We start from the raw sequence: 7,423 nt of genomic DNA, 5'->3' as shown, positions 1-7,423 counted from the left end.
ACCATTTAAAGTGCTAGGATGTGCTACTACTCACAAAATAAATTGCTCCTTCTATTAAGTATCTAATCACTGTTTCATAACCTGATGCGTTTCTCTGCGCTGTTGAACACGAGACAACAATACAGACCTTCACTAAGACATTTTTCTTCAAACTGCCGATGAGGCTCCAGGGGGGTGATGAGGTTACTGACCAGCAGCGTTCTAGAACACCAGTTGGCCTCACCATCTCTCTGAACACTCTAGGATGTCAACGTCTTCCACATGGCGACAAGTCACCGACTGACACAGTGCCTCTCTGTTTGTCACTAAGAAAGAGACGGCAGTGGGGAGACAGCCAAGCAAAGCAACAATAGGATGGCCTCTGTGACGGAAGAGCTAACACTGCAGTTTCAACCCGTGACCTTTACATCCAGGGCTCTCCTGTATTTTTAGCTTAATGTTGTGAACTTTTTCCCATTAAAACCCGATTCTCCTTGTTTATGTCACAAGTCTCAACATGGCCTCTCATCTGAAATTAAGCTTTTCTCACACGAGGTCGAAGTGATGCAGAACTGAGATGAACCTGTGTCCCCTGTGGCTGGCCTTCAAAGCTGCAGGTCCCCACGCCCTACAGCTCTGTTCAGAGTGAAGGGAAGCAGCTTCTTTCCATCTTCACACCCGGCTTCAGAAGCTCCGAGAGATGCCTTCCTCATCTCTTCACACCTATTATGTTGGAGGAGGAGTAGGTCAGTGGAAATTAATTAAAAGAGTTACTTAAGCATAAAAGTAAAATTTACCAAGCAATTTCCCACTTCTCAGTGAAAACCTCATCCTAGGCCATGTCCCCTGAAAAAGTGGCTTTATTTTGTGATTTAACCGTAGGACAGTAGGGTGTTTCATAGCTCATCCAATCTGCATCCGTTTTCACACTGACTGAACAAATGCAATTAGCTTGCAGTGAGCCAAGTAATGGTTTTCTTCAAGGACTGGGAACATTTTCTTAGAGTCTCCTGTGTACAAACGTCTGTGGTGGCTTCTTCCACCCAGGCTCCTGATGGTGTAACCGCATGTCTTTGCCACTGGACCAACACAAAAGTGTTGTTGCAAGGAAACAATCCTATGGGACCGGAGAGCCAGTTGAGATTAAGAGGCGATGGGCCTCTCTGCCATTCCTAGGTTGTGTCTTGACCTGGAAAAGAGAGGAAATTAACACTGCTAATGCTGGGCACTATGTGCTGCCAAAGAACAGAGGAGCACTCCAGAACCTCAAGTCTACCGGGTCAGAGACTGCATCTGACCTTATCACCATTGTATCTACAGCAGGCGTGGGCAAGTCCTCAGAATGTTTACCACGGAGCTGTTCCCAACAGCCAAGTCCCAGTGGCCTTCATGGGATGAGTGAGTAAAGGAAGTGTGGTGTGTATACACAATAGAGTGTTATTCAACCTCAAAGAAAGAAATCGTGTCAATGGCAAGAAGCATGAGCATAATTAGAAATTATCAAGAAAAGTGGAAAAAAATCTAGATACAGGGGAGCTGAAGAAAGAAAGAAAGAGAGAGAGAGAAGAAGAAGGAAGAAAGGAAGGAACGAAGGAACAAAGGAAGGAAATTGAAGGTGATTTTGGTTTTATTTCTTTTTTTTTCCCCTTGGTTGGGGAAGTTAGCCTTTCCTGAAAGGATTTTGTATACAGATGCCAAAGACAGGATTCCTAATTGTAACATCTAAGGCTGAATCTTATAGATTTTTAAGGTATAAAAACTTAATGAGAAAAGTAAAGCATAGTTCTTGAAAGGCTCCTGTAGCAGTATCGCAGCAGAGACACCGAGAGAGAGAAGCAATAGGCAAAAGGATGACACTCCTGAACCCCCAGCCTCCCCCAGCATCAGTATGGGTGCCTTGTGTAAGCGCTTGATATCTATGTAACGAATGAATGGGTGGAAGAATGAATGAATGCATGCATGCATGCATGAATGAATGACTTGAACATTCAGTAGTGTAAGAAACAGCTTTGTTAAGCAAAGGATAACAGTTCCCAAACCATACAGTATTAAGAATAACTGTTCATCGGGATGCATGATGTGAAAACCACAAAGAATCAATAAAAGTTAATTAAAAAAATAATTTAAGTGAGCCAGGCATAGCTGCACACAACTTAAATCCAAGCACTCAGGAGGCGGAGGTAGGAGGATCATGAGTTCAAAACCAACCTGATCTACACAGAAAGACCCTATCAAAAAAAAAAAAAAGGAGGAAGGGGGGGAGAATAAAACCCATGTGGATTTTCACTGTAGGGAAAGACTTAACTGGCTAAGATGGCTGTTTCTGGGATGGCCATGGGTGGCGTACTGTGATCTGTAGAGTGAGAGAATGTGAGTGTTCACATAGACTATGGAAGCATACCAAGCAGAATTGGAATGAACTTCCTAACAAGGATTTTAAGAGTTCTAAAAGTCAGGTGCTATATATAGTCTTCTGGTATAGATTTTGCAAGACACAAAAGAAGCCCACAATGCATTACAAAGCTAGAGGACATCACCATTCATTTCTTGGAGAGTGCACAGCCCAAGGGAAGACGATGGTCAAGATCAACGTCAAGTCCATGAATCTTTACCGAGACTATGCTCTCCAGTAGAAGGTGCTTTCTTGGACTCCTGCCGTTGGCCTCACTGTCAGGTCTGAGTCCTGAGAACAGCTGAGATAGTGGCCACAGGTGATCAGCAGAGTCTCTAGACTTAGTGTTCTCTGTTGGTCATGTCTCATCTCTGCATCAAGGTGTGGGCTGTAGATTCTGGCCTTAAAGAGTGGAGCCCACTGCGTGAAGCTGCCGGTGAAGGAGGGAGTCGGAGGCCCCAGCCCATCTCCTTTTCCTGACTAACACTTCGCCCCCTGGGAACTGCTGAGCTGGTCCAGGCTTTGCCGCAGGTGTTACAGACGGCACTGTCACTTAAGCAGGGATTGCTGAATCTTTATTCCTGGCAATGAGGCGAGAAATAGAAAGTGCACAGCTGGATTTTCCGATCACAGGTGGGGTTCGCGAGGCTTAGGGGCGTGGAGAGGAGGTGTCTTTTACTGTGCTGACTGAACAGTCAGCCTGGGAGTCAAAATCCATAAAATCGAAAAGGAAATCCCACGTTTCTGCACGCTTCCCCTTCTCAGTTGGGGAGATTCTTGGAACAGAAGTGGCAATTTTGTTTGAGGTAATTAAATGAGACAAGCAAGAATCCCCCCAAAGTGAAAATCGTTGAATATAAATAATTTCAATATAACTCCTGTCTTCTCTTTACAGACAGTCTATAAATTTCCTGAGAGAGGGGATATTTGTCCACCTCTTTTATTGTCCATGCTACAATTTATCATGACACACACACACAGGCAGGAATGAATATTTATTTTTGGAAAGAGTGAAAAAACCACAGCTGAGACACAGCCTCCCTCTCCACCAAAAAGGGGAAAATCGTAAAACAGAGACATTGGAAGTATACATAATAAAGTGCTTGTACCTAATACATTAGGGAAGAAACACTGTGGCAGACAGGACAAGGGCTTCAGATAAGTAGACCTCAGTTCAAATCCCAGCTCCATAAAGAAGGTATTCTGTTTCCATGAACCCAGGCTAATGACTCTGCAGGGTTTCCATGTTCTATGGGAACATAAGTAAGAACTGTCAGGACCCTGCTCTAAGACCTCCTCCAGTGGCTTCATATCTCCCGGCAAGTAAAAGCCAATGCTACATCAATAATAAAAGTCAAGAATAGGAGCTCATGTTTGTACTCTGTACTTGGAACACTGAGGACGTAAGTTCAAAGCCCACCCACATCACATAATGAGTAAGTTATTGGCTAACAAAATGAGAACTTAAAAGTTTTCATTTGATCCACCCCTTACCTCCCTAAGTTCATCTGATGTATCTCATCCCCTTGTGCACTCTGACATCCCTTTCGGTCACAGACTGCCTTCTTTTCTTTCTTAGTCGACCTCTACATCTGCCTCATCACCATTCAACAGACTGAGAAACCAAGAAGCACAATCCAGAAGTGAAATGGACTTAACACCCTGTGGCGACCTATCAACAGAAAGAGTGGGAAGAAGCCAAACTAAGGGATTCTGCTCTTCAATGAACACACCAAGAAGCTGTTCTCCTCTGCACTTCACAGAGCTCTGACCTGCTGAGGAGAATGCAACCTCCTGTGCTGTTGGAGACTCGTGATCCTGTGGCCAGCTGAGGGCACTTGGCATTGTTCACCCGGTCCCACACACATATCTCTCTCTCTCTCTCTCTCTCTCTCTCTCTCTCTCTCTCTCTCTCTCTCTCTCTCTCTCTCTCTTCCAGCTCTGGCCTTGCACCTGCAAAAGCCTTACCCTGTGGTCTTCTTCAGCATATAAAGCATATAATTGATCTTCTATATTCTGCTGGTTTGCTATTATCTTCTATCTTCCCTCTAGAAAGCAAACCCCAAAAGGGCAGAGGCTTCATCTATCCACAGCAGGTAGAACAGCACCTGGAACTCAGCATTTGCCACTGAGTGGGTGAGTTCATGGCATTACATTTGCCACTGAAGATCTCTTCCCCAAAACTGAGACTGTTAACATTTCCCGAATTTCGGTGATATTCAGGATAAGTTATACCATGTATTATGTCCTACACACACACACACACACACACACACACACACACACACACACACACGTTTTTTCCTAGGAGTAAAATAAAGAATGTGTTAAGAAATGTCTTCATGTTTTTTAAGACATGCTTTTGTCTTTTTATCTTATTCTTAGTTGTATATTATCCCCAGTATTCTTACAATTGTATACACACACATGACCAGTCAAAGGGGACAGAGCATCCATCGTCCTGTAGACCAGTCCTTGGGAGGCCAAGAAGCTAAGGGCGGGGAATTTGGAGACAGCCCTGGCGACGCATCAAGACACTGTGGAGAGAAAAGGAAACAGGAAACAAAACCAAAGAGTAGAGAAGACCTTGAGTAAGCTTCGTGGAGGAGAGTTACTAGGGTCCATGAGAAAAGAACATTCCTGACTGCTGGTAATCTATATGAGGAAAGAGAGAAAGCGAGGGAAAGAGGGAGGGAGACAGACAGACAGACAGGCAGGCAGACACAGACAGAGGGGAAAGAAAGAGAGAGGAGGGGAGACAGAGAAAGAGAGATTTGTACAGTGTTATTTCAACTCCACAAACTTAATGTTGTAATTTGAGCACTTGAAACTTGCTTTACTTTTCTTAGTGTTCTCCTTGTGTTTCCAGGAGAGTTCAACAGCTGCACTGGCCCCACTCTCCAAGAGGCACACTTTCTCAGAGATTCAGATTCCAAACATTTGAGTTCATAATACAAATACGTTTATGATACACAATAAATAATAATATATAAACTTATTAATATATTGTTTATTAATGTAAATATAACAACTAAACAATGTAAATAGGTTCTTGATATAAATAAGGTTTTGCTTTATGATTGCACATGCAGAAAATTCAAACACATCAAAAGAAAAAAATACCATGACATCAAAAAAATTTAGTGAGATTGCAATACTTAAAATTAACAAGTAAAAATAGTCATTGTATATTAAAAATGAAAAATAGTAAAAATATGTAATAAAGACTGTATTTCTATTATTTTGTCTGTTTAATTCTATATTTATATTTGTTTTCCTGTTGTTGTTGTTTTTTTAAACAAGATCTTACTGTGTAACCCAGGCCTTCAACTGCTTAGTTCTCCTGCCTCAGTCAGCCAACTGTTGGGATTGCAGATATGTACCTTACCTGCACTCCTGGCTTTGAAGACCACATTAATGACAGGGAAAGACACACAGTATCTAACTCTTACTACGGCGGAGTTCAGGTCTATGTGAAGAAAACCAGTAAACATCCTGAAATACACAAAAATGCACTTGATCCAATGGGAAGATGCCTGTGTTTGTCCATGGGAACACTGTGCATAAATAAAAAAAACCCACTCTCAGTTAATACGTAAGTCTAATGTGATTCATATTTGAAGTTACCAGGAATCTTAGGTGAGCCAATGCAGTCAATCTGAACTTATTAGTAATAAACTGGAAGTCACCAATAATGAGTTGGCACCACGTTACAGAAGAGTGGCCCAGATTTGATTCTCTAGCTCACTCTTTTCTGTCTCCATCACCCTGTCTGTCTGTCTGCTGCGTGAATCTGAATCTGTGCCTGCTTGGATACTGTCTTGTGAGTCTGTCTGCCCTTGTCTCTGTCTGCATGTGTCCCTGTGTGTCTGTCCTTAACAAAATTTCTTTCTCTCTCGTTTATTGAGCAGCACAGAAAACATCGCATGAGGAAGTAAGAAGGGATGCTTTACAAAAATCTCATTAAGAGTTTTACAAGAGCTGAAGTCTCTGACCCAGATAACACACACACACACACACACACACACACACACACACACACACACCAGCAAATGATTATCATAACACACATGCGTGCATTACTCTTGGGTCCAGGCATGGAAGAGTACATAATTTAAGATTACAGCTTTTCACGGACTTAGGTTGTAAATGTTAGTTACTTTGGAAATCCAAGGCAAGTAAGGTTGATTACAACATTGTTCCCTTAAAGGCAGGTTAAGCCAATAGGCTGAGTAGCAGTAGGGTAGCAGTCTTAAGTGACCTTAAGGTGTGTTATTAACTCTGGCTGTGAGGTCCAGCCAGAGTTCCAGTCTCTTAGAATGTAGGAGATGTTTTCCTAATAATGCATCACCACAGGCCAGGGAGCCTGATTATACAGTTCATTTAAACAACAAACGAGCATGCCTAGCATCCAGAAAGACTTTTCAGGTACGAAAACACAGTGTGAAGCTTCTGTCATTCAGAAAGCTTTATGTAGGTGCTCAGACAGACAGATTCAACATAGAAGAGACAATCCAGACTTACATGACTGAAAACTTAGCACACAATAAAACCTGACATCTCACTAAACCTGTAGAAACCATCTTTCTTGCAGGTGGAAAACCAAAAAAAAGAAAAAAAGAAAAAGAAAATGCTGAACCTTTATTTATGTTGTAAATTAGGACAAATGTCCAATGTTAGGTATTTAAATGAACATATATATATATATATATATATATATATATATATATGACAAAAATGTGGATAAATTCCTTTTTAAACTGAGAATAAGGAAAATTTCTGTAATTATGATCTGGAATCCAGAAGAAATGAAGGAAATATCCACAGATGGAAGAAGAACCAAAAATTCCAAGACCTAACCAGCTTTCTCTTGAGTCTGACTGTTGATTCTGTGAGCACATCATGCTCCCGCGAGGTCACACACACACACACACACAGTTAGTGTATGTGCAGCACAGACTGGAGCTGATGGCTGAAGAGAGAAGAGGGTGTGGCGTTGGGTGGGTTAGGAATGAGAGTGGATCTGGGAAGGGCTGGGGGAAGGTGAAAATG

The 7,423-nt window shown here is 42.2% G+C and overlaps 1 long non-coding RNA gene across 1 annotated transcript; it reads left to right on the top strand.

The window, feature by feature from the left end:
* The first annotated feature begins 222 nt into the window (after window positions 1-222).
* LOC131921541 (uncharacterized) lies at window positions 223-4,383 on the top strand. Its single transcript, XR_009382026.1, has 2 exons — window positions 223-1,594; window positions 3,951-4,383. It is a non-coding gene; the product is annotated as an uncharacterized LOC131921541 (long non-coding RNA).
* The last annotated feature ends 3,040 nt before the right edge of the window (window positions 4,384-7,423 follow it).

The sequence above is a fragment of the Peromyscus eremicus genome, chromosome 11 (genome assembly GCF_949786415.1).
Source record: "Peromyscus eremicus chromosome 11, PerEre_H2_v1, whole genome shotgun sequence".
NCBI lineage: Eukaryota > Metazoa > Chordata > Mammalia > Rodentia > Cricetidae > Peromyscus > Peromyscus eremicus.
This window is presented reverse-complemented; position numbering and strand designations above follow the sequence as displayed.